Genomic DNA, 15,127 nt, shown 5'->3' with positions numbered 1-15,127 from the left:
ATATCCAAGCTTCAGTGATTAGTTGCTGCTAATAATTAATAATGATATCTATGAATGTATATATTTGTAAGGCAAAAGCATACTTTTACTAATGAAATATTAACTTTGCTTTCAAGTTTTCAGTTAAATACTATATTATTGATAATTGCTTCTAAACTGATTTTTTTGTATTAAAAAGATTTATTTTAATTAAATTCCTCCATCTTTAGTCACCTCCTGTGCTGTTATATTTCAAAGACTGAATATAATACAGTGATTTCCAAATTCATTTTACCAGGTGAGCATCTTTTAAGCACAGAACTGGGTCTTAATGGTTTCAGGACTCCCTTTAATAGACTGATTTTCTTTATTGACCTTTCATCTAAGGAGCATTCAGCGATGCCCATCGTATAGGGAACTAATAATCTATCAGCTAATTTCTATACTTTCATAGTCATGAAGCTCAATAACTTACCTCTAAAATGCTTTTTCAAAATTGTTTTGGCTGTTTTTTTTGTTTTTGTTTTTGTTTTTGTTTTTGCAGAACCGGGGATTGAACTCAGGCCCTTGCACTTGCCAGGGAAGCACTTATTCTACTGAGCCAGCTCCCCAACCCCCTCAAAATAGTTTTATAGTATTATTGTAAAATAAGGTAACAAAGTGTTTTTATTCCCATGTAAGCCTAAGAAAAACATAAGACTCTCAAAACAATGTTAGTGGATAATTCTGGGACTACTGTTTTCGCAGGTATTTTAAAAATAGCTTGTAAGAACACAGTATTAGTACCAAATTGAGTTGAACATTGAAAATATGCATATGTGTACCTGTCCTAGTTACTTTTCTCATTTCTTAGACGAAATACTCAACACCTCAAGATCAAGAAAGAACAGTTTGTTTGGCTGACAATTTGTAGAGGTTTCAATCCATAATTAGCTAGCTTCAAAACAGAGTAGCATGGCACATAAGCATCATAGAAGAGAAACAATTCATGGTGGAGAGAAGACAGCAAAACAAGTAAGAAAGGAACGAGACAAAACTCTTACTGCCTCTTATATTGTATGTAGACTACCAGGATTAGGGCAGTACCAAACAAACCAGTGGACTGAATTAATAATCACCCACACTTAATCCTAACACACTTAATCCTAGCATTGTCCGATGAATCAATCAAACACCTTAGATCCAGAAAGCAAGAATACCAGTATATATACTCTTCTGCTGCTAACTATCAAAGCAACGATATTATCACATATACAAACTCTGGAAAATGCCACTACACTATTTTAAAATAATGAAAGTGAGAAAAAGGTAAATATTGGGTAGTATTATCCTGAAAAATAGTTTTAATCTCAAAGACTGTTGAAAGAGTTTTGGTGTCTTAGTTAGTTTTCATGTTTCTGGGACAAAAACTTGACATCTAAAAGTTAAAGGAGTTAAGATTTATTTCAGCTCACAGTCTGTAGAGGTTTCATTCCATAGTTGGCTACCCCAAGGGAGGGCAGCGTAGCGAGAGGCACGACAGAGGAGAAATAGTTCATGGCATTCATGGGATGCAGGCAGAAAGCAGCCAGCAACAAGCAGCCAGCACCCCTTTCCCGTTCACCCCATCCAGGCTGCCAGCCTTTTGGGTCCTGCTCCCCAGACCTATGCTAAGTCTCATATACCACACACCCTGAATCCCAATATCACACACCCTAGATCTAGCCAGTTCTGATCTATGACCATATGAGGCTTTAGGGGAACATCTAGATACAAGTCACTTGGGGCCTCCAGAAATCCTTGAACTAGCCCCTTGAAACTGCTGATGTAGCAAGAAGATGGGCATCTGAGAGGCTAGGTTGTCCTCAGGTCTCTTGTTTCAGTCCACTATCCCTTCTTTTGCAAAGGCATCTGATGTCTAGTTCCTGAACCTTCCTGGGGCTCTACCACAAGAATCATCCTGTCTAGGCTTCCCTCACCACAGGTATGGAATTCAGCTTTCTTTCTGTAGTCAGCTAAGTCACTAATCACACTTTCCTTCTGTTTTTAAGTGCCAGCATGTTAATTGATGTTTTCATTCAGTTCTTTACTTTATGTGTTAAAACCTTTTAGTTTCTATGTTTTATTTTGTTACAGTTTTAATGAGGATAAGGGAGGGAGCCTTAGTAAACATCTGTTTTTAAACAACCATGTTTAACCTTAAATCCTACCATCTGTAGTTTACCCCTTCTAGAATTATCTCCATAGGAAAGTTTAAAATTTAAACTTCTGAAATATACAGAATTAATTTTCAATATTAGCCAAGTTATCCAAAACCACATATTCTTCATGCCTAGGGCCCCTGGGAGAGAAAAAGATTAAGAAGAAATCTGATTATGTGGTCCAGATAACTATTTTTAAGAACTTCATCAGATGACTCAGAGGGTTAGTGAGTGCTGAGAACTGCTATTTCCCTGGCGCCTGCTTACAGAACATAGTAAACCATGGACATTGCAATACTTAGTGGGCTTCCAGCTCAGCAGCACAGCATCAGCTGTGCATGCATTAGGAAGACAGATTTGGTACTTCGTCCTAGGCCCAGCGAACTAGAAACACTGAGAATGAGACCCAGTAGTCTATTTTAACAACCCTTTCAGATGACGCCGATGTTTTTGGAAGTTTAAGAACCAGTGCCATAAACAATGGCTAAATAGATCTGATTCCTTCTTTTAATTAGTACATGTTTGTAGTCCATAATAATCATGTTCCTTGTGGGAAGTTAGTACATGTACGGAATACATCTTAATTCCTTTTTTCATCCCCTTTTACTCCCCTAAAATACATCTGTCATATTTGTTGGCATAGTAGTTTCTTCTGTAGCTTCTTTTCTGACATGTGAATGGGGTCAAAGACATAAAAATGTCTACCCTTGTCATCTTAATCATAGCTTCGGGGAACTTACATTTCCATAAGTTTGTCTCATATAAGAGTAAGCATTTCCTTTGGTTTTAGACCCTGCTTGTGCAAAACATTCTTCTGCTGTTTCAGAAATAGAAAATACAGTGGGTACATGACAGCTGAAAACTTAAGAGATCGATTTTGTAATTTATATTTTTAGCTATAATTACAAAGTATAGGAATGAACATTTTTAAAAAGTTGTCCTAACAGTAATTATGAATTTTCCCATAAGTATGTGTGAGCAAAATAACCCTAGGAATTGAAAGTTCGTGAATATTTCCACTAGCAATCGGATAGTAGAATTACTTGTTAAGCAACAGCGCTACATAAAAGGAGAAGTTGAACGAGTCTATCACATAGACCAAAACTCTAGAGTAAAAATGCTAACAAAATGTGAACCATATTTGAAAAATAGTTGGAAAATATTTAACAAAGTGATTCATATTACATGCCATAAATATGAGCTAAGATTAATAATATTAATGGGAATGAAATAAGGAAAGGAGAAAATTAGAGAAAGAGGGAAGAAGGGGGAGTGAAAGAGATGATTACAAAAGAAGTACATTATGTATGTGTAGCTGCTCCCCAGGATGACTTTAAACTGCATGGGCTGTAAATATATACTAATAAAAAATAGAACAACATTTGGAAAGCAAGAGATCTATAGGATTATAGATTATGATTTGGAAGAGGAACAAGGGCTTTAAAGCCAGTAGGCCTAGAGAAATTTTCTGACCCTCAGATCTGTGGTCCTCAGGCAAAAGGAAATATTGGAGAGGTCAGTTTTCTCACCTGTGAGGTGGTATTCAGGTCCACTTCACAAAACTACTGTGAAAACTAAATGAGCTAACGTGAAAAGCTCTTGCCAAGTACACATGCCCTCATAAAATGTGTTTCTTTCTTTCCATTATCCCTTACGATCTGTATTTACAAGGTATCTTACTGTAGAATATACAGATATTTGGCACATATTCTCCTTGTGAGCATTATTACAGTGCTCTGAAGGTCCTTTAAGACTAACCTATAGCCTTGTCAGCCTAAGAGGAAAACAGAAGGTTCTATAGAGGAAACCCTGTTATCCTTTATTAATTCACATGAAAACATTTTCTTGAGTACCTACTATGTGCAGATACTGTGATAGACACTAAGAATAAGCAAGGGAGCAAAGGAGGCATTATGTTTTCCTTTTGAGCTTAGTGGGCTTCTATTAGGAAGAAGTTTATTCTTGAAGTGAGGGTTTCTACAAGCAACACTTGTTCTTTTTGTTTTGGAAGACGGGAAAAAGGAAAAGGGGCTACAACTGAAAGAACTAAGAATCACAATAGAAAAATCAACTCTGGATCCCAAAAGAAAGCTATGCCTAGATAATTGTCTATTGCAGGATATTTAAAAGGACGAGGGTGGAAAAGGAGGTATTAATGACTGATAGAGGTTGCTTGGAAAGAGTGAGAAAGAGAAAAAGGGAGAGAATACTTTCTAAAATGAACTAAAAGAAAAAGATTATTGTCTACAGAAAGAATATACCCTTTATATACACCATATATATTTATAGGTTATATGTGAACAGAAATCCAAAGCATTTTTCTATATGACAGACTGAAGGTCAAATCTGTAGGACATAAGTTAGCTATGACTTAGACTTCAAATAACCCCTGAAGTCTCACATTCATAAGTGAGATGTGGTTAGAAAGGGCTGGAGTCACTAGCAACGTGATTTGGAAGGGTGTAGTCTGGTCCTGGCTTCTCCCTTCTCTTTCAGCATCTTGGTTGCTATGAATAAGTAATTCCTGCACCACACCAGTGATTGGTGATTTCTGCCTTTGTGCCAGCCAGCTGTGGACAAAGTCTGCCAAAACTGTGAGCCAAATTAGACTTCTCCACTTATAGGCTGAGGGTGTTGGGTTGTTACGGTTGAGAAGTCTAGAAGCTTAACTAAGTATTTCAGTAGTTCTGCATCCTAGGCTGTAAAGGGCATGCCCTTATTGCTGTTTATTACGTCCCCCTGAGTCATTTAGAAGTTTAACTGACTTAGCATGAGGCCAAGGCACTTACTATGTGAACATCCTGAGCCTGTGCAAGAGGAAGGCATGGAAATGGTGTGAGAGCCACACCCACCCGAGGGCAGGCAGCCTGCTTGCAATATAAGGGAGGAAAAGAGGCTCGCACTCCCCCATTTTTCTCTTGCCGCTTTTGCTGTCTTCTCACACCTTGAAGTATGGCTCCTCACCATGCCACCCTGCCTTGGAGCCAGCTGATTATGGCTGAACCCTCCACAAACTGTGAGCTAAATAAACCCGTCCTTCCTTAAGATAGGGTGTCAGTTATTTTGTCTCAGCAATAATAAAAAAAAAAAGTAACCAGGACAGAAGCGTTTTGTCCCAGCAACAGGAAAATGACTAATACAACCCATCTATATAACCTTAGAGACACTGCCCAGTGCCTTCTTGAACCACCGTGATTTCATAACGCAGATGTGGCCACACCCATGACCAAGTAGTGGGCTCCTTACCATTGTAGCTTTCCAGCCTCACTCTAGTTCTGGAAGGCAGCGTGGGCCCTATCACTGCTGCCACCTCAAGGGTCCCTGGTGAAGCTCACATACCTTACCTACTGTTGATGTGGTGCAGAGGTAAGCTACTCCCTTCTCACACCAGAGTGTATGCAGATATGTGGAAGCCCGAAGAAGGCTTAATTAAGCATTACCTCCAGAGCCCTGTAATAAAACTCAAAACCACATAGTCAACACCATGGAAAATGGACCTCTGTGCCCTCTAATTTTGGGTCTTTAAGTTCTAGATATAAGTGTGAAGTATGATGGCCCAGACTTTTACAGAGTCCCCTCATAGTGATCCCCTCATCAGTGAAGAGACATGAACTCTCTTCTCCACATCCTCTCTGTCATTTTACCTTTTTGTCTACTCCAGATACTCACCCTCCAAGCATTACAGGTACTCAGCTGCCAAAGGAGCTAACTGATTTCTTCTGGTCTGCTGAGTAGCAGAGTGGTTTTAGGAAATTGTAACAATCACTTCAGTAGGATCTGGGGCTGTGTTTTACAAAACAGAATAGTGTTTCACAGAGACCTAGATATTGGCCTACAAATATTTAAAGTCATGGGATAAACAATGTTGCATCCTCCTCTATGTTACTTAAAGAGTAAGACCAGAGGGTCATAAGACTGCCTGAACATCTAAAATTGTAAAAGAATTTGAGCAAGCTCTAGCTCTGTCCAAGGATGTCTCTTTTTTCTAAGGAAGGAAACTATGAGAAATAGTGCTTAGTGTTATTAGTATAGCTATAAGACCTGTGACACATAAAGCTTTGTAAGCACATCATACATATTAAATCAGGGGCAGCTGCCAAATACATGGATACTAGAATAGATGCCTCTAGACAAACACTGGATTTGACATCCCTTCTATCCTTGTGTCAGGTGCCTCTTGTCCTTTTCTCAATCACTGGAGCCCAGATGAGGGGTGCTGAATGGTTAAATCTAACTGTTGTGCCCAGGAAATGAGAGAGTTAGGAATTACTTACCCTCACATTTTTTATTCCTCTATCAAATAAGTGTTTGCCACACTGGAGTCAAATTGTCTAACTTTGAATCCTGGCTCTACTCTTTTCTTAGACAAGTCATCTAACTGCACTGAATCTTGGCTTTTGCAGCCATAAAATAGATATTTATTTATTTAATTGTTTATTTATTTATTATTGAGCACTTGGAATAAGTCAGTGACTAAAACAAAGAAAACTTCCTGCACTTTTAGAGTTCACATGTGGAAGCAATGGTTTGGGACAGGTAGAGTAATAATAAAGAGAAAATATAATACATAAATTATAGCATGTTATAAAATCAAAAATTGGAATTCAGAAAATGCTAAAGGGAGGAGAGCAGATTGGAGTATTAATAAGCTGATCTTTTAGAAAGTGAGATTGATCCAAAATGTAAAAAAGTGAATTACAGCTAAGCAGACACCCTAGAGAAGAATATTCTGGAGAGAGAGGACCCCTAGATTGATTGAAATTTCTTAGATGGTAGTGAATCTTCTGGGTCATAATAGCTTCCACTACACAGGGTTATTGTGAGAACAAATGAAATGAAGTATATAAAGCATTTGGCATCATACTTGCAATTGTATTTAATAAGTTTTAGATACAAAGATTATCACTGTTTTGGAAGTCATACATTTAAGTGTTCAATAAGTCATAGAATCATGAAATATGACCTACATAGCACATTCTTGAAATGGTAAGTTTTGAAGTTGCTATTTCCATATACCTATATATGAAAGATATATGTTACATATTTTTATATTTATTTAATTATTTATTTATGTATTTTAAGGAAGGGTCTACAGGATGTTCAGGGTCTCACTACTAGATCGGACGTGTACTGATTCTCCTGTCTACAGCCTCCCAAGTGCTGGGCCACCACGCCCAGTCTCAATCAACTTCTCAGTGTGCCCCAGGAGTGGGGCCAGCACGGCAGGCCCAGGGATTGAACCCCCAGCCCCTGCGCCTGCTTGCAGATGCTTTAATCTGTGGAGCTATTTGGCCAGCCCTATATTTTTATTATATATTAATTTTCTTGGCTTTAAAGCACTGAGTTTTTTAATGTATTATCTCTGAATAATTTTCTTTGGTAAGAGCCATTAAAAAAATCTGTTATTTAGAAATTGTGATGCAGCTAACTGGAAGATGTAAATAATGCTGCCAGGTCTTCAGTTATTTTCATCAGGCTGTGACTCTCCAAAGCCCCTTTGCAGTGATAACAGGCCCAGGGCACACATGCTGCAGCAGGCTATTTGTTGTCACTGAAAGCTCTAAAAGGCTCACCATCACTGCTCCAGGGGACTTTCCAGTATTTCCAGCCAATCCAATCATCTTTCCATTTTAGAAGAGTGTGAAATTTTTTGTCACTAGAATTTTATTCTGCTATCTCAACATGTAAAGACATAGAGGAACAGGAACTCAAGTATGCACAGTTTGGTATAGTATATTGTATAGGGATGAAGATGAAAGTAAAAGGTAGGAAGTAACATGAACTGAAAGTCTTCCATGTGGCAACTATTGTTGTAGTTTCTTTATATGAAGTTAGCTCCTATAAAGCTATGCTATCATAGTAATAAAGGGGGGTCCAGACCTCCAGCAGCATCACCTTGAGGTGTATGAAGAGAAACTCTGAAGCCGCCCCAGAACTACTGAATTTGTGTCTGCAGTCTAGTAGAACCCCCAGGTGTTTCATATGCACCATAAACTCTAAGAAGCACTTCTCTAATAGACAAGTTCATTAACACTGTCTGCCTTAGATGAGGTACATACGCTTCAGAGAGAACACATACTGGACCTGTCTAAAGACAAACAGCTAGAAAATGGTAGCCCAGGGCTGAACTGAGGTCTGCTCACAGAGCAGCCTGTGCTCTTTCCATTCCACTAGTTCCCTCACTGGTTCTTTTTACTAGGAAACCTCATAACCTATTTTATAGAAAAAATAAAAGAACGCTCTCAGTTTCCACTCGGATATACTTTGAAAGCATTTGCTCAAACAGGCTGAGTGTAAACACCTGGTCCAAAGCAGCCTGGGAAGATGATAATTGAATTTGTGTGTGGCTGTGGGTGGAGGAGTCACATACTCCCCTTCTCTTCTGAGGAAACCTGCTTTTCTGTTGAATTAGGGAGCCTGAGTGTAATTGTTGGCAGGATCCTCTCCAAATCCTTCTCTGATGAACAGAAGACAAGAACGAATGGAAAGGGCAAATGATGGCCTGAGGAGATGAACAATCTGGCGCAAGAGGCAGGGAATGTCTCTTTTTATGAGCAAAGAGGTATTTTTATGGTTTGCCTTGAGTGAAGAGCCTATGATGTTGGGAAAACAGACTGGTAACAGCTGGACCACACTTTGGATCAGTTGCCACAACAACTTGAAACATTTGTGTCTAGTGTCATTTGATCCTTCTTTAAGAGCTGTATTACCTCAGTGTGGATGTTTGACTTTCGGGGTTACTCCATGCAGTGAGTATATCTGCCTGATTGTGTTCCTTAGATTACATGCAGTGTTAATTATACTCACTTGGGAGTTTGATTCTAGGATTACAGACTGTGGCAACTCACAGGTGACTGGAACCCAGAATCTTATAGAACCATCCTTATATCTATAAGCCACCTGATTTCCGGGGGCAAACCCTACTTGATAGCATTTGTAAAATCATAGATAGTTACAGACACACCAAATGTTTCATTTTGGGCTATATATTTTCTCTTTCTCATCTTAATTTTTCAATTTTAATTTCAGGATAAGTTGTTAGCATTTAAATTAAATTTTCTCAGACAAATAAAGGCTGAGTGAAATCTGGGACTTACACAGACAGACATTTGTTCTTAGGAAAAGTGTCCACTCTGTCCTCTTAAAAAAAAAATCAGTTATCCTTATCCCATTTCCCAAATTTATGGCGGCTGGAAGTAGAGCTTGTGATAAAATTGCATTACCTTGTCTGTGCCCACCACCACTTATGCAATGCATGGCTCCTTTCTGAGGAGAAAAAGTTCTCCAGAGAACAGTCAGGAAAAAAAAATGTTAGATGGAGATGGTTTTGAGCATGTGTAGGATGTAATTTCATTATTGTCTAAAGTTACATGGCTGTTTCTTGCTCAGGCAGTTTCCTAAACAGAATATATAGTATTGTTAGATGGCTGTGTAACTGTGGGTTTTTTGCTGGTATTCTGATGCAGAAGTGGAGAGCTGTTTCCTGTCATTTCTTTCCCATTTTATTCTACCCTTTTCACTTTATTTCATGTAAATAAACAGAAACAGAGTTAAAGTAACATAAAAGAACCACCACCAAGTAACACTTTAGCTAAAATGCTCTGCTTTCCTGTAGAAGCCAGGGAATTCAAAATTTTCTGTAATTTGAAAATTCATTTAAGTTATAGTTTTTCCAATGTGTCCTCAACTTTCACCCAAAATACTTTAATGTGAATCACATGAAAACTGAAGCCAACCATTACCAGTACTTTAATATTTACATTTCCTGTTCCATGTAGGTAATTTTGTAAATTTAAGGTTAGCCTCGTCGGTTTAGAGGAAGGCAAGGGGAGCCCAGCTGTGTGTGTAAAATGCCCTTCCCTTTTGGAAATTTGACACAATCTGAGTGAAAGAATACTTGTCACGTGGAGGATGCTATTTCAGAGTCAAACTTTGGCACCAGGAGGGCACAGAGCATCAGGCCCAGGCAGTGTACACTAGAACACCACCAGCAACAGACTTAGTATTTGAGGGAAAAAAAATGCCTCTGGCTAGAGAGAGTAGGCTATTGGAGGTTGGCACTGAAAATCCCAGGAACCCTTGTGATCACAGGATAGCTCCCAGACCTTTACCCCTTACTGAAGGAATCAAAACTTCAGTGCTACTTCTTTGGGTTTAAAAAACTTTTTAAGGTAATTAGTTCTTTTGCAATTCTGATGAAAGCTATTGATCTTAGAAAATGTATATATGTATACGAAAAAATATACATATATGCATACACAAACAATTTACATAAAATTTCACAGTTTTTAGGAATCCATGGAGCCCATCTGTGGATCTTATAAGGAATCCAAAGATCTTTGTTCAGAACTGGATTTCAGCACTCTTTTCCCTGCTCTGATACCCTTACACCAAACTACTCGTTTGTAGGCTACTTTTAAAATTACTTTTGGAGCAGAACAAAAAAAGGCAGTACAATACTAATGTAAATCAATGTATTTTAATATAATAAGAGGGAGAAGAAAGGTGTTATGGGATTTTCTTAGTTCCCACTTACATCACCACTTTAAAATTTTCTTGAGAAGCTTTATTTTTCATCACTTCTTTGTCTAATTTTCAACCCTCAAGGTGAAATCTCTATATATTGAGAAATTATACAAAACGCAATAAAAATGGGGTTTATGGCAAGTAATATTTTTGGAAACAATTATTACAATAAGGAAACTAACTTGTTAGACCAAGAACACTCAGGCATTTGATACAAGTTCTCACTATGCAGCTTGGACTCGTAACGATCCTCCTGCTTTCAGCCTCCCCAGCACTGGGATTACAGGTGTGCGCCACCACACCTGGTCTCTGTGGCCAGCTCAGTTCACCCAGGGATGGGGCTGGCATAACCTGTGGTGCCAGGGATCAAACCCGGGTCCCTGTGCTGCCTACGCACTTTCTTAGTCTTCTGAGCTATCTTGCCGGCCCCAAGCATTCATGTTTGCCAGCACAGTAGTTACTGGTATGAATGCATGAATAAATAAATAGACCTTCTGCCATGCTACTAAGTAAGATTCAAGTGAAGAAAAAATAACAGTCATCTGAACAACCTATTAACAATATAAGAATAATTTACAAATAGCAGTTTAAAGTGTTTGATTATGGCATCATACATTTTGAAAAATCTAATTCTTTGGCCACCTCTTTTTTATTCTATTCTTTCCTCCTACCTAAAGTTCAATAGCATTGGTTTTAAAATGTGTGAGTATGTGGGACTTTTGCTTTTCCTTTGTGTGTGTTTTAATTAGCACATGTTTGTAGTGCAGAATGATTATATTCATCATAAAAAGTTGGTACACACACATAATACATCTTAATTGCTTTTTACATCTCTTCTCTCTTTCCTTCCAGCTGCATTTTTTCTTTAGTCTCCTTTCAGGCCTCTCCTCCATCTCTTTTGTCCCTATAATCTATGTTTTATTTTGTGCTTTATTTATACTTTGAGATTTTTATATAAAAGAAACCATGTGATATTTAAGCTGTGTGTTTGATTTAGTTCACTTAACATTATGGTCTCAACATGCATCCATTTTCCTGCAAATGACTCAAGTTTATCCTTTCTTATAGAAGATTAGTACTTTACTGTATGTAAATACCACATTTTCCTTATCTTTACATATGCTGATGGACATATAGACCACTTCCAAGATTTAACTATTATAAATCATGCTGTTATGAACATGGGTGTCGATGTATCGCTGCAATATAATGTCTCTAACTCCTTCGGGAGATACCTCAAAGGGAAATAGATGTGTCCAGTGGAAGTTCTTGTTTCAGGTTTTGAGTGGTTGTATTAGTTTCTATTGCTCGAAGAATGGTTCCATTTTCCTGCAACCTCATCATTTTTGCCATCTAATTCCTTGTTGTTAAACATTCTTTCTGAAATAAGATGAAATCACCATGTTATTTTAATTCACATTTTCTAGTGGCCAGAAGTGTTGAACATGTTTTCATGTATTTATTGTCCATTTGTATATCTTCTTTGAGAAGTGTCTATTCATTTCAGCTGCTCATTTTTTGATTGGATCTTATTTGGGGATATATATATATATATATATATATTACATATTGGTCCTCTGTCAAAGTAATAGCTAGCAAAAAATGTTCTCCATTCAGTAGGTTGTCTCTTCAGTCCGTTGGTTGTCTCCTTTGTTGTGCAGAAAGCTTTTAATTTGATATGATCTTTGTTATGGTTTGTGTCTCATTGTCCCCCAAAAGCCTCCTGCAGTCATGGGGTGGAATTCTAGAGTTTGTCATTAATTCATGATCCACTGGGATTATGGGTGTGAGTGCTGCTGGGATTATGGGTGTGAGTGCTACACCCAGCATGGGGCAGAGAGCCTGAATGGGTCTTACAGGAGACAGACTTCTTTTCTGCAGCCATTGTTGCTGCTACGTCTCCATTTTACTCTCTGCTCTTGGCTGCCGCCATGAAAGGCTGCTCTCTGCCATGTGCCGCTCTGTGTTGGAGCCAGCTGAGTATGGACTGAAACCTCCTGTAACAGTGAGCTAAATAAACTTTTCCTTCCTTCATTTTGAGTGTTGGGCATTTGTCCCAGGAATGAGAGAAGAGTAACTGAGATAATCTTATTGGTTGACTATTGGTGTTGTTGTGCACTGGGAGTCCGTTCAGAAAGTCCTTGCCTATGTTTTTTCCTTCAAGAGTTTGACCTAATTTTTCTTCCAGCACCTTGTTTCTGTTTTAATATTTAGTCATTTAACCCACTTTGGTTTAGTACATGATGAGAGGTATGGGCTTAGGTTTAATCGTCTTCATGTGGCTAGCCTGTTTTTCCAGCATCAGGTGTTAAAGAGGTTATCTTTCTTTCAATAAGATTTGGCCCTTTTGTCAAAGATAAAGTAGGTAGCTAAATGTGTTTGGAGTTGTTTCAGCATTCTGTTCCCTTGATTCACATTTCTGTTTGTTTGTTTTTTTGCCAATAACATGCTTTTTTAATCATTATAGCTTTATACTGTAACATGAAATCCAGAAATAGAAATCCTCCTGACTTGCTCTTATTTCTCAAAATTGCTTGTTCTCTTCTAGGTCTCTTCCAGTTCCATATGAACTGTAATATTGTTTTCTCTAGTTTTATGAGGAATGCCATTTGTATATTTATTATTAGGATTGCATTAAATTTGTTTATCTATTTTGAAAGTATGTTTAATTTGACTACATTGTTCCTTCCTATCCAGCAACAGGAGATATCTTTTCATTTTCTGATATTACCCTTTAATCTCCTTTTTCAGAGTACTGTAATTTTCACTGTAAAGGTCTTTCACTTCATTGGGTCAGTTAATTCCTAGGTATTCATTTTTTCTTAAGCTATCATGAAAGGTAAGATTCCATCATTTCTTTGTCAGCAAATTTATTACTAGTGTACAAAAATGCTACTGACTTTTGTGTTTGCTTTGTATCCTGTTATGCTATTGAATTTGGTTATTAATTCTAAAACATTTTTGTTGAAATTTTTTGGGTCTTCTATATAAAGGATCATGTCATCTTTAAATACTGATAGTTTAACTATGTCCTTTCATATATGTAGTTGTTTCATTTCATTCTCTTGTCTGATTGTGCTGGTTAATGTTTTCAGTTCTGTGCTGAACAGGAGTGGTGGTAAAGAGAGGACATTCTTATCTCACTACTTAACAGGGAAAGCCTTCAGGTTTTCCCAATTACTACTGAAAATTTTTTTATCATAAATAACTTTTATCAGATTGACAAAAAGTCTTTTAATACATATTTTCTTCAGGGTTTCATTTTGAATAGATGTCAGCTTTTATCCAAGACTTTTTCTGTATCTATTGAGATGATCATATAATATTTGTCCTTGCATCCATTTAAATGATGCATTATGTGTTTTCATTTGTGTTTGTTGAACCTTGCCTGCACCCTTGGGAAGCCTACTTGGTCATAATACATAATCTTATTGATAATTTGGTGCATCCTGTTTGTCATTAGTTTCAAGATTTTTATGTCAATGTTTATAAAAGAGATTACCCAGTAGTTCTTTTTGGTCATGTCCTTTCCTAATTTTGGAGTCAAGTAATGCTAGCTTTGAGGAATAACTTTGGGAGAAGTCTTTTCCTTCAAATTTTATTAAACAGGTTGAGGAATATTGGCATTAAATCTTCCCTGATGTTCTTGTAAAATGCTTCAGGGAATCCATCAAGTCTTGGGCTTCTCTTGATAAGTTTTTTTATTAATGCTTCAATGTCATTGTCTATTTATTATTCAGAGATTTTATGTCATCTTGGTTCAGTTTTGGTAATTTATATGTATCTAGGAATCTTTCTCTGAATTCTCTGGGTTGTTTGTTTGTTTGTTTTTTGAAATACAAGGTTCTCAAAGGACTAATAATCCTATGGATTTTGAAGAGCCTGTTGTAGTTTCACTTTTTTCATTTCTAATTGTGTTGATCTGGGCCTTTTATTTTCTTTTTGCTAAGACTGATTAGATATTTGTCTATTTTGTTTACTATTTCAAAGAATCAGCTCTTCAATTCATTGATTCTTTGTACTACTTTTTAATCTTAAACTCACTGATTTTGATTCTAATTTTATAATTTCTTTTCTTACACTAGCTTTGGATTTAAATAATTTCCATCTTTCTAATACTTTGAAATGCATCACCAGGTTAGTTCTTTAGGCTTACTTTGTTTTTCTGATGTGAACATTCATCACTATAAACTTCCTTCTTAGGACTGCTTTCATCGTGTCCTATGTACTCTGGCACATTGTAGTAGCATTATCATTTAATTCTAGTAACTATCTAGTTTCTTTCTTGATTTATGTGACTCAGTTTATTCAAAAGTATATTGTTTAATTTCCACTTGTTTGTATAATTTATTTTTTTTCTTTTCAAAGTTTTATTGATAAACATATAGCAATGAGACAGTTTCAAATCAAATCGAAAGTACAGTTTCAACAAATAATACACT

At 37.1% G+C, this 15,127-nt stretch overlaps 1 protein-coding gene and 1 pseudogene across 1 annotated transcript in view; one reads left to right on the top strand and one right to left on the bottom strand.

Annotated features, from left to right (window-relative positions):
- Positions 1–15,127, top strand: part of Hpse2 (heparanase 2 (inactive)) — a 905,948-nt gene that overhangs the window by 667,629 nt on the left and 223,192 nt on the right. The window lies entirely within an intron of this gene.
- Positions 1–15,127, bottom strand: part of LOC105741286 — a 39,934-nt pseudogene that overhangs the window by 1,792 nt on the left and 23,015 nt on the right.

The sequence above is a fragment of the Octodon degus genome, unplaced genomic scaffold (assembly GCF_000260255.1).
Source record: "Octodon degus isolate 3935 unplaced genomic scaffold, OctDeg1.0 scaffold00010, whole genome shotgun sequence".
Lineage (NCBI taxonomy): Eukaryota > Metazoa > Chordata > Mammalia > Rodentia > Octodontidae > Octodon > Octodon degus.
Note: the sequence above shows the minus strand (reverse complement) of the source record. Positions and strands in the feature narration are given on the sequence as shown.